This window comes from Phalangium opilio, unplaced genomic scaffold, assembly GCF_054372755.1.
Source record: "Phalangium opilio isolate 3A_F unplaced genomic scaffold, DU_Popi_V2 ptg000118l_1, whole genome shotgun sequence".
Classification (NCBI taxonomy): domain Eukaryota; kingdom Metazoa; phylum Arthropoda; class Arachnida; order Opiliones; family Phalangiidae; genus Phalangium; species Phalangium opilio.
The window spans coordinates 1,326,497-1,340,115 of NW_028324211.1; the positions used below are offsets into that span (position 1 = coordinate 1,326,497).

General features: G+C 36.3%; 1 protein-coding gene and 1 long non-coding RNA gene across 2 annotated transcripts in view; one reads left to right on the top strand and one right to left on the bottom strand.

Moving 5' to 3' along the window:
- LOC149623018 (uncharacterized) overlaps positions 1-11,577 on the bottom strand; it is a 232,295-nt gene extending 220,718 nt beyond the window's left edge. The window contains exon 1 of the mRNA XM_089853497.1: positions 11,516-11,577. The gene's annotated coding sequence lies outside the window, so the exon portion shown is untranslated. The remainder of the gene's footprint in view (positions 1-11,515) is intronic.
- Positions 10,358-11,142, top strand: LOC149623022 (uncharacterized). Its single transcript, XR_016374965.1, has 2 exons — positions 10,358-10,575; positions 10,643-11,142. It is a non-coding gene; the product is annotated as an uncharacterized LOC149623022 (long non-coding RNA).
- Positions 11,578-13,619: the final 2,042 nt, after the last annotated feature.

Below are 13,619 nucleotides of genomic sequence, written 5' to 3' on the forward strand. Positions count from 1 at the left end.
GTAAAAGGGCTAATGGTAAACGGGTAGTAGCTACAGGCTTTTTATTCTCTTTATGGTGCGCATTGACTATTATTGCGTCTAGCTAATTTAGCTTTGGTGTTATTTAACGTTAAAATTCATGTTGGCAAACTAAGCATATTGTTGAGGTGAGACGAGACGATAGTGTTTACACTGCAAACCAATTGTGAATGTAGCTATCAGAATATAGGGTAAACAGCTGAAGCGTAAACTTCATTTTCTGTTCTTTTCCCCATTGACTGATTTCCATGTGTCCAAGATTTATCCTTATTGGATGTGAAATGTCGTCTGCTTTACTGTACATTCGCTATGTTTGGAATACTGCTTCAATATTTCGTAAATAAACTTCAAAAAAGTGAAATAATTCCATATCTAGGAAAATAAGTTTGTAGTAGTAGACCTCTTGACTCGGAGAGGTAATATTTTGGTTTTCCCAACTTGTTTAATTATGAATTTTAGTTGATCGGTTAATGTGTTTATAAGAGTAAAAATAAACATAAATATAGGCACAGTAAATTTCATAAAATCCATTTATTTCACAGACAAGTTTTATTTCAGGTGCCTGCACATGGTACAAAATAACAATAACTATTCTAGTATATTAATTAGTGCAAACTATTGATTATAATAATTATAATTGATTATTATTAAGATTATAATTATTATTTCTCGTGAAACTTGACAAGCTGAATCGACCTGTGCCAAAGCTGAAGCCGAGACTTACCGGATATTTTAATACGTGACAAATTATAGTCAAAACAAAATCGCTGGCCGTTAGCTTCAAAGCCAAAAATAATATTAATGGTAGTCTTAAATAACTATTATATTATTTACTTGAGATTCTCGTGTATATTTACCCGGAACAACTTTTACCGACCAGGGCCGTGACTCACTCACCCGACTCCCGAAGTATGTTGTCGGAGCCTCGGACTCTAGATCTCCAGGAGGATATTTGCCGTTTCGCGCCCAAAAGTATCGGCCAGGAACCGTTAACCGTTTAGCGAAAGATTTCTCTCTCCCCACTTTCATCACAAGCGGTACGCGTCGCCTTGTTTCGAATGTTTGAGATATTTCTACCTCTCGCGCTTAGCTCCGAAAAACCGAGATTTTTTGGGGTCTGTACGAGCCAACCTAATAGTGCAATTTTTTTGCGCATTTACAGACCTTGGGTTAGGTTACTAATATTTTACAAAAAAACTAAAATGGTACGCCTTTTTCAAAATATTGAAGTTTATCTTCATTGACTTTCCAAATTAATATGCCTTTTCCAAAAAATTACATTTTATATTCACTTCCGATATAACGTTACTCCTTTTTGAATAATATTGTTCTTTATTTTTGTACTAAGATATTCGCATTACAAATGAAACCATTAGCTCTGATCATACGAATAAATACTAACTTAAAAACAACAATTTAAAAAAAACACAAATTAAAGGAAAATTCATGATTGGAAATCCGCCCAAATTGCGGTATACGGTCTAACGGGATTCGGTCGAACAAGATGTTCGATCCAATGGGATTCGACCCAATGGTAGACAATCGAAAATATGTTCGGAGGTCCAGATAATATTATCCAGTCTTCTTGCCCTATAACCGCAGTGTAGTCCAGATATTGCACGCCTAGTTGGTCCAAATACTGGGGTATTACACTAAATTGAGTTTCCTATAAAATTTCCTTTAGTTAGTTCAGGATTAATTACATTCTCCGTAATCATGGTTGCCTCCCAATACTCCTGGGCCAAAGGATAAACGCTCATAGGAAATATCCTTTCAACCCATACTTATGGAGAGTAATGTAGGTGTATGATTAAACAAAGTAAAGTTACGTTTCTCAGTAAGGATCCCATTATTCTGGTTCCGTCAGAACTGATTGTTACTCGTCCCACTGCCAGTTGACCTAAGAAATCTACATTCACGCTGTCAAGAAAATATATTTTATTAAATATAATGCCAGTTTAAATAACTAAGGAAGGAAATTGTTCAAACCTCATGTTAAGTTGTTGGCATAAAGTTTCCCATATGAATTTAAAAGGGCCTTTAACACCACCATTAGCGCTGGCTGGTTGTACGTAAAAAGGCACCTAACATAGAAGATTTGCCATTTAATAATTACTTAAAGTCAATTTAGCTACCAAAAACGTTAATTATCACGATAATGAAACAGACTGAATGTATGTTAAACTTGTTTTGTTATTGTCTTAACTTTGCGTTAATATAGCCGAAGCAAAACAAGTTTAACATGCATTCATTCTATTTCATAATCGTGATTATTTACAAGTAACTTCAAGTGCCGTACTTTACAAAGACTTCTCTCCTCATCCCGGAATTAACCTCAATTAATCACAAAACAACCCTGATAACAAGCAAGCAAGATATATTTTACTAAATCTAAACTGATTATACATTTCCGCTGTTCATTCTTTTATTCATCATAGGGGCTTCAATTGATCTGCATTTGGGAGTTTCTTTATTATTTCTACCAAAGAAATTCAGAGAAAAATTATAATTGAATGTTTATTGTGTATAAAAAAGAGTTGTAAAATAACTCACGATATTATAAACTTGGTACATATTTTCAATACAAAATATCAAGAGAATAACGCATAAATGAAATAGTCACGCGTAAAAATTTAAATTGGAAAAAAGAAAGTAGTAAATCAGTGATTTTTTTTTCTCTCTCTCTTCTTTTAACATTCAGTAACATTCAATAAGTTGCAGCCGAATTATTTATGTACATCAGATAAGATGTTCGAACAAAGATCAAAAACGCAAGTTAAGGAATTGCATTTGCATCTTCATTGTTATACTGCGATTGTAAAATGTATTTTGGGCTGCGCTAATGTTTAGGAACAGAAAAATTAAGAGCATTTAATAGAGTCGAGAGCTGGAGAATGCTATGAACTAACTTGTGAATAAAAGTAACATGATTCAATCATGAATTTTGAGGAGATCCAAGATTGTCAATAATAGTCCATAATTATAAGTAGCTTTAGGTAAAACGTATTTATGACTGAACTCTATAAAACTACGCTGAACTGCTTCTACTGTTTTTTTAGGAAAAATTCGCTACAGCTACCCCAGGCAACCCAACCAAACAGCAACATGGAACGACTTAGGCTTAAATATAAGATTCGGAAATGATGCAGAGATTTCAATAGTCTTGGTGACGTGCCTACAAAAACGAAACTTAGCGTCGAATATAGTACCCAAATCTTTAGTTTGAGTTGCTGTTCGGATGTTTTTAGAATCAATTAAGTAGGAGTTCAGCAACATTCAAACGAATTGGTTATTAGAAAACTATTATTCTTTCATTGATAGAACAAGACACCATGCAAAGACGGAAGTGCCGGTACTCTCCTTTTAAGCCATCATTGCTCGGTCCACTGATAAATTTCCTAATGTTGGGATTATTTGGAAAATGTACATTCCTTTTTGTGCTTCTAAAACTTGAAAATGGCTATTTACAACCCATTTTTATTTAGAAATAATAAATTTAAATCCTAAAAACAAACTACTCCCATTATTATACATTTAATATTGCAAAACTCATGAACTGAAACATATTTACTTTTGTTTAGTAGTAAACAATGTGTATGTTGTGTTTAAAACATGGTGCGAAATATATTTTAAAATCTATATTTTAACACAAATATTCACCTTTTTATTAATATTTGAACTAACATTATCTATATCAATACCAATGCTGTAAAACGAAGCATTTTAAATTTCGCGCCAAAGTGTAGATTTTACCGCCATCTACATGTTGCTGTTGAAAGTAAAACATCCAGTGGTTAACTCGCATGTCAATGGGCGGGGCTTTATCCCCACTCGGTCTATATCCCACTCTAGGAATAACATCTTTTGTTATGGTTCGATCCCCTTTTAAGGTCATAAACCACCCGGAATGCCCCAATTAAGGAAAGGATAAAATAAATTCAAATGTATCTAAGAAACAGATGAAAGGCGATAAATTCTTTTGTTATGAACCAAGTTCGACCCCTCCTCCCCCTTAATTTCATATAACCTACACCTGGTGGGTGGCCAAAAGCGGATTTTGTAAACATAAAGTGTCATTTCACTTCCGAGAAAGGTTGGTGGGCAGGATTTATACATGTACGTATAAATCCCGCCCACAAATGGCTCTAGCTTCGCCAAGCCAAAACTGGAGTTCGTAAGGAAAGTCAACAGAGCCGCGCTAAGATTTAAGAGCCAATGTTGACCGGATGTTGAAAGAAACCGGAAAGTCTAACTTGGAAGATTTCCTTACCTATCTCTCCGCTAACAACACTTAATATTTTTAGAGCCCACCTCTATGAAACATCTTCAAGAAAGTGGTTTTTAACTAACTACCCTTCAAATTCAATAAAACTTGTGAAATCCAAAATGTTACGGGTCCGGAATACGACGTTCCTATGTGCCTTAAAATCTTGGGTTTCGACGATCCAATCTTGAGGAATTCTATTTAACCACTTTCCCCAGTTTTCGTGATATCAACCGTGCACATTTGTCAAATAAGCGATTTTATGACAATATTCCTTTTGTCAGAATTAATATATCTGTTCGTAATGTTTTTACGTGAAAAGCGAGAAACCTTTGAAATAAATTATTTAACCATAAAAGATTATTTTTTGATAGTATACATACATGTTAGTTATGACAACTTATTATAAACTAATTGCGATAACTACCAATTTTGGAAAAAGTTTCGTTAAAATCTGGTAAGAGACTCTGAGACTGGACAGCGGCGAATGTTTTCACCCTCTATAATTTCAAGTCGTGGCCGCATAAATGTATTTTTAAGGAATGGATCCCCATATTTTTATGCTATAATCCCTTCTGTTAAACCCAAAACGAAGTTTTCTAGTTTAAATTATAACTTTTTTGAAAGTTTTTATATTAAATCGGTAGAACTTTTTCCATCGAGGGCCTTTTTTTCCTAAACATTCTTAGCCAAGGCCTCATAGGCTAGCGTTCTTATCGGGTATAAAGCTTATTCCCCACTAGATTTAACAATTCACGTTCCTTTAGAATGCATTTTCAGAGAATTAATTTTGATTCTATTAAAATAAATTCTATAAATTATCATTGATTGATAAGAATACATCTTCGCAGTGACGTTTAGAGGCAGATGAAGGTGGTGATGTCGATATGAAATATATTTTTAAGTGAAAAATTAAAAATATTATTAAGAATTTAATTTCAGCCATAACATTAACTTTACGAAAGTACTCTTAACCTTTTCTGGTAAAAATAAATTAATGGGTATCCTATTCCTTTAATCAACTTCACCTTCATGTCTCTATTATTATTGCTGAATAACATTATTTATTTTGTCACGGCACGAATTTAGCAAAATTACCTTGGAGCAATTGTTAGAAAACAGATCAAAGCCTTCATAGTTTTCAAAACATTTACTCTTGGCAACCAACTTAATCGGTCCGACATTTTGGAGAGAGTTTCCTTTTCGCGACTTAATCAAAATTATATAAAAAAGGACTTGGTTTGCCCAAGCCTAAAAAACAAAACGTTAAGAGTTTTTTCCAGTTGACTGAAGCGCGGATATTTTATTTTTCTATATAATTTTAAAGACAATCTGTATTTTACTACTCTTTAATTCAATCTCCTCATTTTACTGGTAATGGATTTATTTCCTATAAATTAATTGAAATAAAATATCTTATCTCAGATTTTTCAACAACAATTCCATTTTCGTAAAAATTTTAGCATGAAAAATCTGAGATAATTAATATTTTATTTCAATTAATTTATAGGAAATAAATCCATTACCAGTAAAATCAGGAGATTGAATTAAAGAGTAGTAAAATACAGATTGTCTTTAAAATTATATAGAAAAATAAAATATCCGCGCTTCAGTCAACTGGAAAAAAACTCTTATCGTTTTGTTTTTTAGGCTTGGGCAAACCAAGTCCTTTTTTTATATAATATCTGTTCCTTCAGTCTTTATTTGTATTAATCTATTATAAAATAATATTTGCCTGAAATGCGAAATTTTTCACTTCTAGGACGAGGTTAAAAATGGTTCTACACTTCTACTAATTCTTATATGATACGGCTCACAATTTGTTTTGGAACCCGAGCTTTATAGTCAACTTCAAAACAAACCTGCCACGATTTTAAACTATCAAAGCCGTATCTTTTACAGTCCACTTTACGATTGCAATTATCCATGACATTGCGTGCACTGCTCTTGTACGTTTACAGTGATTGGCACCGTGGACAGTTATTTTAATTAAAATACCTAGGCCACAGATCCAGTTTTAAAAATATCCTTATTTCCAACACTGATCCATCTATCCTTCCAGCTTTTACAATCACCCATTGCATAGACTCACTCAATAGTCTGCCTAAGCATGGATTTATAATAGAAGCTTACGCTTCCTGGATATTTGACTCACCTTAAAACGCGCACAACATTTATTCCTCGTCTGAAATAGTACCAGCCTGGCACGCGTGTTTGTGACGTAGAATTTGAGGCAAATTCAGAGGGGGGGGGAGGTTGAAGTTTTTCACGTGATCGTGTTCTAATTTTGAATAGCGCCTGCGCGGCAAAAGAAAAAAGTTTGCCTCAATTTCTACGTCATCAGCCCCCCAGTCCCCACCCGCGCGAATTTTTGTGACATAAATGTGTTTAAAATCAAAATGCCTTACTGAAGGCTACAGGGAAATATCCATGAAGCGTAAGCTTCTATTATAAATCCATGGCCTAAGTAAGGCAACTTAAGCCTTGGTCGAAACTAACATCAAAATATAAATTAAAAAGGTATCTTAAGTATAGAATTTCAACCGAGACACATAATTAAACGAAAATTAGACCCGCCAGAGAAGTTTTTAATAAATATAGTGTTATGTTTATTGAAATATATCAAGTTAAAGTTTCAAGGCGGTGAAATGGCAAATTAGCGTCGTCTACTGTAGAGTAACGAACAATTAGCGTCGTCTGCTGTAGAATAATCTTTTGAGGTACTTCCATTTTTAATTAAATTAACATACTTAGACTTAATTAAATTTGATGAAACTTGAAAAAGGCACACCTTGAATAGTTACTTGTTAATTTAAAAGTATTCCGAAAGCTAACTTCCATGTAGTTTTTAAATGATTCGATGTACAGGAGCACCAAAAACCCCATGTTGTTCCTATGGGAAAATCGGCGAAAATCTGTGAATTTTCATTTAACATTACGGGAGGGTGTGGGATCTTATCTAGAAGGGCCTACCGGCCCTCTAGAATATGCAACTACATTTGGTAAGTCAGCGAGGTGTAATTAGTTAAATTCGTAATTCAATTATATAAAAAGGCTGCAGTTTCTATTTTAAAATGTATCTATTATATTAATTTCGAACTCAGGACAACAAAACTGAAGAAGCTATCGAAATATCTTCAAAAGTTTGATAAATTGACTCAAGGCTCACTTAATTGCTAGTTTTATATTTTTCCGATTAGAGGAAAATTTTCCTCTTCGCGGAAAATTTTCCGCGTTTTATTTTTCCGGAAAATTTACAACACTAGTTTTATCCTTATCTTTAGACATAATTGCACGCTTCCTGCCTTCGAAACAGTCGAAAAACGATACAGACCCCCCTCCAATATGGCGGCTTGAAAGCCGCGAGATTTAAATTTAAAAGCAACGTTTCATGTCCCAAAAGATGGCGCTACATCTTCAATTGCCTACGTCACGTATTTCAACCCCCTTCCCCAAATGAAAGCTCTCTATAGTTGTTATTCCTGAATGATGTGTTATTATAAATTAACAAAGCTTATAATCATTAAGCCTTGGTTCTTTTCCTTTCCCATTGGAAAAGATGAGTAAGGGGATGAATATGGGTTTTTTATATTTCACTTTGAAAGACCTTTATCCTGCCAAACTGTACGAATAACAATAATAAAACTTAGCTCCATGTTTAAAATAGTAACAAAATTATAACAGCGCTATATAAAACCACAAAGCCTACAGTTAAACTTAACGAATATCTTTTACAAGTCAAGTATTACGTTTACCCAGCATCGCCAGCCTTAACGGCAAATGGGGGAACGCTATATTACCCCAAAACCCATAACTAACATATTCCCGAATTACCTCAAATTCTAAAATTGGAGAATTCATCCTATACGTCGTCTGCTAAAATATTCTAAATGACTTCGAGCTTCGGCTTCGGCTTTTCGGGGTAAAATAGTGTCAGAGGGGATAATAGAACCTTTACAGTTCTATGGCGATAACTGACTCACGGGCAGGGCCGGAAATAAGAAACATTTCTTATGGGACAAGTGTCCAGTGACCCCCCGTTTGAATAGAAAATTTATAGGATTTTGTCCACTGAAGTGTGCAAAAATTGAGTCGCTTCTCCATGACCAAGATATCAAAACTTCGGAAACTTTATTGGTCAAACTGTCCAGTGACCCCCCTAAATTAAAAAAAAATTATGGCACATATTAAAATTTTATTGGACAGTGTCCTGCGATTATTTCCTGCCCTGCTCACGGGCCGTTATGGGGAAATTATTCGTTTGTAGTCGGATATGTTATCTTCCCGGGAGTTTTCATATTAATTTATTATAAAAGAATCAAAGAACTGAGAAATGTATAGAAACTATAATTTTTTTGAAACATGCATCGAAAACCGCCAAAATATGTCAGTAGCAATTAAACCCAAAATCCAAAAGGCACAAGAGACGAGAAGTGTAATGATTTCTAGGCAATGTGTCTTATCCCTTCTATAGTACCCCTGCTTTGGTAAGCACGCTGACAAGATCGCCACTCCCCGATTCTCGCCTCTCTCTCTCTAGTCTCTACGTTACTTGGCAATAAGCTCCAGTGATGCCAGATTGAGGGAAATTTCCCATATCTGGGGAAATTTTGACTCCTAAAAACGGTAAAAAGGGAAAAGGGAAATTCCACCAAAAATTTGCTAAATCTAGGGAAATTCCATGGGAAGAAATATTTTATTCAAAACCTACAATCTCAGCATAGAAAATTAAACAACTTCATCAAATTGACCTATTAATTACGTTGGATTCTTATTAGATGGCAACCCTGCTACTGTTTTTAGTAATTTCCAAAAATTGAATTACCGATAGTCGTCTGCTAAACAACTGACCCATTGTAATCGTTACGAAAATACATCGCCAAAAACAGTTGTCAAGCTATAATTCTATCATTTTCTATGCGCAGAATCTGGCAACCCTGAACTAGGGAAATTTTGGTCCAAAAAGGGAAATTTTAAGGGCTAGAAAGGGAAATTCCATTTTCCCCACCTGGCATCACTGATAAGCTCTTCGTTTTCACATTTCACTTCTTCGAGGACCGCGAAGCAAGGTGGTACTCGATAGTCACCGTGCCGCTTAGCATGGGTTGAAATAAGGTTATAATTTAATAAAGTGTCTTTCAATTGAAGTAAAAGAATGAAGTTCCGAGAGAAGTGCGGACTTCTCTGAGGAGCCTTAATGCGCTCTCGGAACGTAAAAACGGCTTTCTTAGTTAGAACAGAGAAACCTTTGTTGCCCGAAGTTGTCGATGAAAGATTAAATATCTCAAAATTATGTGTAAAAACATTGACTACTGTAGAACGAATAGGAGGCTGTGAAACAAGGAAAGTTTTTTCGTAAGGACTTATGCTATTAATGCTTAATATTTTTTTAATATTTCAATATCGTGGTATGGAAGGTTTGGCTTTGTATGCCACGCCAGAGGTAACATCTCCCTTCCAATTTGTTTGAAAAATATAAATTGCGGTTTGAAATCTTTGTTTCGTGGCAATGTTTATTATGAGTTGACATGTTCGAGATATATGGATTAGAATAGTTTTTGATATTGCGAATAGGAATTTAACCTAGTTTAGATATATCTTGAATTGGAATTAATAGAAATATCTATGATTCAAAATCGGTTTTGAAAAAAGGAAATATGCATATGGGATTTGAAGCAAGGTTAAATTTACGTTAATATTACAGACCAATTTCTGGTTCTCCATTTAAAACATCAAGACCTGTATTAATTGGATGTCTTGCATGACGTAAGTACTGTTGAACATTTATCTCATCACGAGCTAGCTGTTCAGTTACTATTGCTAGGGGACTATAAAATTCGGATTGGTTTAAGTTTATCATTACCAAAGTATTTACATTGTTTGTGTTATCCCGACTTGTTATTTAGATGGGACGCGTTATGCCCTGTTCGAATGTCTCTTCTGCTATATCAAAGTCTCTACGCTCTCTGTCTTCAATTGCTCTCAGATTTTTTGTTTTATATACACAACGTTAGCTTAAGAATCGAAATTGAAAGTTTTCTACGTATTTACTTGTAACAGAAGAAAATAGGGGAAGTGGGTAGCTTGGGCAACTTCGCGAGGCGTCCCGTTTACGGATTTTTCGCGCCATTTCCCTCCCCGTGGGGGTGAAGAGCGATAGGATTTTTACGCGCATTAACACACGAGTGACGTGATTCTGTGGACAGTACGGTCCTACGCCTTCCAACTGACTAGAGGCGTCTGCTAGAGGCAGTGAGGCACTCAGGCAGAATGGCAGAGGCTGGAATCGAGTGGTAAGTACTAAATTCATAACTTATTTTAAAATATGTCTTTATTTTTAAATACAATTGTATTTCGAAGTTCCAGGGAAAAAATTAACTTGTCCGAAGTTTTAAACTGTGATAGGGAAGAGTTCAAAGTAATAAAGTTGTATCCAAGTTGTTGTAGTTTGATTTTTAACATTGGGATTGGTTTGGGTAGATCTTACTTTTCCTTTCAACACAGCCTGAGTTTTCTTATCGGTAGTTTCCTTGTACGTTAAATCACACTGCGTACTCTTAACGACATTCATTTTATTAAATAACCGAATTTTCGTCCTTAATTAAACCAATATCCGCATTAACCCGTTGCCTGACGTAACCCTAACTCAAACTGAAGCACAGCAGAAATATAAGCAGACTACACAGGTTAGTTCCACAGTTCGCTACATGGTGGCGTTCGCAATAAAATCTGGTACTATTTTATGCTTCGCGCCGATTGGCCAGATTCAAATTTTAAGGGTGGTAGGGGAATCGACCATTGTAAGTGAGAATCACTGGACGACTTGTATGGCTCAAGGCTACGGCTACCCACTTCCCCTATTTTCTTCTGCTTGTAAATAACCATATGCATGGAAAATTTGCCCTGAAGTCCCTGCTCAACTGAGCGTTGAAAGACTCCAAATCGTTGTTTTTTCGTTTCGAACCCCGTGGACGGAAATAACGAAGGTGTCACAGTATCTATCAAATAATCTTGAACGTAGCGACCCAATGTATTGATACTATTCAGGTCAACTAATTTCAACTAGAAAAATGAAACATTTGTCAAAAGATGGCAATAAAGCTCGACCGAAAACGTTCTGTAAATTTTTACCGCATGGTCACGAAAGGGTCTACCAATGCCATACCATATTACGTCCATTCCCTCTTGAATTTGGACAGCTGGCAAAAGAGGCAACGCCATTGTAATATCTACCTTCCGATTAATGAGATATGAAAGAGATATAAAAACGTATTTATTGATACACTTTGAAAAGGATTGTCTACATGACTATTGAGATCGCGTGATGATGACTGACTAAAAATATTTTCCTCGGGCGTGGCCCTTACAGTTTCTTTTCTTTTACATATCTTTTCCTAGATGGCGGTATAGTACTTATGTTATTGCTTTTGGCGGGTGTTTTAACTTTACTGATTCAAAATGCTACAATCCTCCCCTTGGGATATTTACTTATTATAAGATTTTAATCCGTAACCAAACTAAGGTAACGCGAAAAAACAAAAAATTCACGATTGAGCAGAATTAATCGAAATGGTTAAATGTTCAGGAGTTGTAAAAATGTCACATTTCATCTATCAAGTAACGAGGGGGACGTCGATGTTCTCGCTGGGGATAGCGACGTTCTCGGATAGGTGGATCAGGATTTGATTCTTGTGGAATCTCTCGAGAGGGGTTGATATGGTCTGTGCTATCTGTGATAGGAACATCCCTTGGACATGCCTCTTGGCTGGGCAAGGTCGTGGTCGGTTGTGGCAGAGGCACGGGAGTGTCCTTGTTAGGTTGACTCCAACGTTGATCGGATACTCCTTTATAGGACTTGTAGAAGCTTTGGTTACGCGTTATCGTGCGATGGTTATTAGTAGCTGTGATCATTGAACTTTTTATTTTCGTGACCACCAGAATCTCTGGATCATACGTCGGATAAAGTTTTCCTTTCTTTCGGGTCCGGACTAATACTGAATCGCCTATTGAGAAAGGTGTCGCATGTATAATGAAACGTTTATCAGCGTGAAATTTCATTTTCGCCTTAGCTGCGGCGACGTTTTCTTGAATATTGTTGGACGGTATTTCGATCTGTTTTGGAGATTGAGTAACTTGCATTGTAAATCGCGACCAAACATCACCGTCGCTGGTGCAAGGTTTGTTGACGAGTGTGGTGTCTCGCGGTAGTTTAGTAGAAATGTATTCAAGGCGTCTTGCCATTTAGATCGTTCGATTGAAGACGTTTGGAGCGATTTCTTCAAGGTTCTGTTCATCCTTTCTACTAGACCATTAGCTTGTGGCCAGAGAGGAGTTACGCGACGATGCGTGAAACCGATTTCCTTCGCTAAATCCGAAAACTGATAGCCGTTAAAGGGGGGTCCGTTATCGGAGCGAACCGTGGTCGGAATACCGAATGTGCAGAAGAGACGTTGTAAGATGGGAATAACGTATCCTCCTGCTGTGGTGCGGACCAGTTCCACAAGGGGAAAACGCGAATAGTCATCCACCAAGACGAGAAGGTATTCGCCTGTAGGAAGTGGACCGGCAAAGTCAATTGATAGTGACTTCCACGGCGCTTCTGGTAAGGGCGAAGGATTGAGGGGTCCACGATTGCTTGGTAGTGTGGTGGTTTGGCAAGCGAGACAGTCTTGGACCATCTTGTCCACCATTAGATCCATCCCAGGGAACCACACCTTTTCTTGTAGCTAATCCATTGGGCATTGCCCGCGTGGGTTCGAATCCCATCTCCGTCGCCATTAATGTAATATCTACCTTCCGATTAATGAGATATGAAAGAGATATAAAAAACGTATTTATTGATACACTTTGAAAAGGTTTGTCTACATGACTATTGAGATCGCGTGATGATGACTGACTAAAAATATTTTCGTCGGGCGTGGCCCTTACAGTTTCTTTTCTTTTACATATCTTTTCCTAGATGGCGGTATAGTACTTATGTTATTGCTTTTGGCGGGTGTTTTAACTTTACTGATTCAAAATCCTACAGCCATCATCATTTTGATTAAATCGCGTATGTTGTTCTGTTCCCGTGGCAAGTCCCTCTCTGTCCTATAATGACGGTGAAGTTCAGGGCTCGCGGCGACTCTGCGATAAATCGCCTGAAGAAATTTTCACGGGGTTGGAATTTTTCTATTTTTTTTTAAACGGAATTTAAAAATGATAACCTGTGTGTAGTGGCTAGGCCATTGAACTATTTTTGATGCACGATAGTTTTGACGTAGCACGCTCACTCTCGTTACTTATATAAATTGTTAGACCTCCGACATCCTCTACGCCCTCTAGGGTTCCCAACTGG